Raw genomic sequence first — 3543 nt, 5'->3', positions numbered from 1 at the left:
TATATATATATATATATATATACACACACACACACACACACACACACAGCTGCATTAAAGGCGGCATTTTTAAAAATGGTTTTATAGTCTTTTATAGTAAAAAGCACTGAAAATGGCAACAGAATCTGACAGAGTGGACCTTGCCTAAAACAGTTATATTGTATATGTAGGGTATCAGAGCGAATCAGACAAATTAAGATTCAATCAGACTGAAACCCAAAGAGCCAAATTCCACAAAGAGGCCCAGGATAACAAAACAACGTCATAATCTGTCCACGATACCCTGGCACCACGAGTCTGAAGTGAGCCTAACGAACTAGCAGGTTCGAACAGCTTATTTGGTGTAACAGAATATGTTGACATGCTTTAATGTTGAAAAAACAAATTATTTTTCAAATACTGCACATTATTGTAGGTCCTCTTTGCCCAGCCTCTCTCAAACACGTCGTTTTCAACAAAGCCCCCTCCTTTGACAACCGCAGTCTGCGCTGATTGGCCAGCTGCATTGTGATTGGCCGAACACCACAAGCACGCGTCGGAAATGTAACACCCCTTACCATAATCGCTTCAGCTTTCAAAGTAAATATCAAGACAGTTAATAATGTCGTTAGTTTTACCATCAGTTCAAGCCCGAAAGGGCAACAGAGTCGCGTGACAGACACAGTGATGATGCCGTACACAAGCCGCGGTTAAGACAGCTGACGTGCTATGATTTCTGACAGGCAGTTCACTCTCCTGTGATGTGACCCTGTTCCCCTCACACACACACACACACATGACGCGTTACTCTGCGCTGCGCTGCGCAAAACTCCGCATTTGAACAGTCAATAGCAAATACTTAAACTAATAACAAAACATACTTACAATGCATAATGGCCAAAGCGATGCACAGCATGACCATCACATGTAAATCCGTGATAGAAATCACAAGCTAAAGACTTCCTCGGATTGGTTTCCCCCACCCAGGACAAAGACCAGGCTCCTTCTAGACCTTTTGCTCCTCACAAAGCACATTCTCACGTTTACAGAACGACAGAGATCTTTTACAGATGAACCATGTTCATTATCATGTTCTAATCACTCATTGTGTATGTCATTTTGAATAACTATTGAATAGTTTATAGGTTTATATTCATGTTTACTATGTGTGTTTGAATTTTCATGCTTTAAAGGGGTCCTATTATGCTCTTTTTACAAAGTCTTGATTTTGTTTTGGGGGTCTACTAGAACAGGCCGAAATGTGCTGTGATTGGTTAGCTGGGTCAGCGTGTGTTGTGATTGGCACCACTCGGCGCCTGGTCAGGAAATGTCATGCCCCTTACCATAGCCGCCTGTGAGCTTCAGTGTAAATATTGCATCAAAATCAAATTAATTTGAGCGCGATTTAAACCCGGATGATTGTAACCACTCTAAGTTCGTCTGCCTTGGGAAAGCTAGCGTGTCTCCGACATAGTGATAACACTCGTTGCCTTCTCTAGTGCAGCTCAACCAGGTCTCGTCCCATTCGTCGATATTTGTGATATCACAAATCCCAGAAAAAATGCGTTGTAGTCCAAACGAGTCATTCGTTGTAGTTTTTGAAAAGTGATTTCTGTTAAATAAAATATCTCCTTTTGAATTGGACTTTGAGCTTTGTAACTTTGCAGATCTTTTTTATGCTCAAACAGCAACATTACAGACAAGTTGAAAAAGTGAAAAAGCATAATAGGACCCCTTTAAACGTTTCTATCAATCAATACTTTGTAAAAATGTATTATATTTTTGTTATAGAAATCATGTCCAAATTATACTCTGCAAGAGTGGAAAAATTCGGACCATGTGACATAAGATAACATGTTGATTTATGTATTGGGAGGAGAAACATAGTAACACCCCGAGCTAAGACAATGTCTAATTGGTCAAGACACCATTTGGGATGTGTCCAACAGCCGAGTTTAAAAACTCAGGACACCATCAAATTTTGCTTTTTGCTCTTAGCCATGCTTTTGCTACCGCTGCTTTTTAGCGCTCTTTGAGCGTGCTCTGGCTTACATGCCAGCTGCTTCGTACATCTTGAGGAGAAAATCCATCTAGTCTCATCACACTCTTATTCTCTTTCTTTTACTTCAGTTCATTTTCTTTTCCGTTGAGAGTTTCGCGTTCTGAGTTAGGTTTTGCCGCAAAGTCCAACTCCGACTTGCGCCCGCCTCAAAACTTCAACCAGCCACTGACTCTGCACCATTTGTAGGCCAACGCCCAAGACGTCACTTCGAACGACCACTGAACTTCCAGCCAATCAGCAACCTTGGATAGGATAAGCGAGCGGATAACCTCAGCTTTCGGTTCCAAAAATCGGAGGTTACATTCAGGGTATGTAATTAACCATAGTAACTTGCTCTCTGAAGATAACCTGTATATAACAAATATATATATATATTTGTATGATATTGTAGGGATTTCTATCATGAACGGACACTGATATGCCACTGAAACAACTCATCATGAGATGACGAACTAATCCAATCAGGAGATAACACAGAGATCTTTTGTATCAGGACTGAAAAGTTCGTTCACGACATATAGATACCTCGTGATCGCTAATGTATGGAACCAGTGTAGGCACAGGAAGTAAATTAACTGACGCCCTCAGGCCTGCAACACGGGATCGATGCATGACTATCACATGACGTTTGACCATCTGCTTCCTGCCCTGTCTGAAACCCTTACAAACTTCTCTTACAACAAAAGAAACAGAACCTTGCATGACGATTTTAAAAGACAATCATTTAAAACTCATAAGTAGTGAAAATGTATCAACTGTATGTGTTATGCCGTATATATATATTTGATGTGTTTATTGGAATCTATGATATTTTAATATTTGCCTTATAACTCTTTTTAGCAGACAAAGCATTTAATATGTGTGTAAGATATGTGAAGTTTAGTATCGGGTGAGAGCTTGTTTTATTCACAGAACATTGGTGTAAGTGAAAAATTGATATTCGGCATCATTTTCCGGTGATGATATTTTTATAAGAAGTTCTTAAAAACTTGCAGAAATACTCCCCACGAACAGCATGTGACTTGTGCACGAAAAGGAACCACACAGGGCGTGGCTAAGCCCCGCAGCCACTATCTAATTGGAACAACGACCTGTGGGATGGACAAAAGTCAGCCTGCTTAAAAATGGACACAAAACCCTCGCTTGCTCGCTCTCTCTGGCTCGCTCTCTCTCTCTCTCTCTAGAACTGTGGCTTTTCGCCTTGGTGACCGCGCGACGAAGCGCTCCCATGCCGTAACATCACGAGCGAGACTCCAAAACTCAAACACTTCAGTTGAAACTCCGCGACTGCCGAACTTCAAAGCCTAAAGCCAAGCAAAGGAAATCTCAGAAGAACTCCAAACATCACTCCTCCGTAACCCGGCAACCAACCAATCCAACGAGGGCTCTCCCAAAAGGACGTCATCCAAACGTCATTTAGGCGCCAGATCAACAGCCAATCAGCAACGGAATTCCCACCAGCAGCCACGAGGAACAACTCAGCTTTTCAGCTGTCACCCAAA

General features: G+C 41.6%; 1 protein-coding gene across 1 annotated transcript in view; it reads right to left on the bottom strand.

The window, feature by feature from the left end:
* LOC107653252 (5-oxoprolinase-like) overlaps positions 1-3543 on the bottom strand; it is a 43643-nt gene that overhangs the window by 20038 nt on the left and 20062 nt on the right. The gene's annotated exons all lie outside the window — the stretch shown is intronic.

Source organism: Sinocyclocheilus anshuiensis, unplaced genomic scaffold, assembly GCF_001515605.1.
Source record: "Sinocyclocheilus anshuiensis isolate Anshui unplaced genomic scaffold, SAMN03320099.WGS_v1.1 scaffold151, whole genome shotgun sequence".
NCBI lineage: Eukaryota > Metazoa > Chordata > Actinopteri > Cypriniformes > Cyprinidae > Sinocyclocheilus > Sinocyclocheilus anshuiensis.
This window is presented reverse-complemented; position numbering and strand designations above follow the sequence as displayed.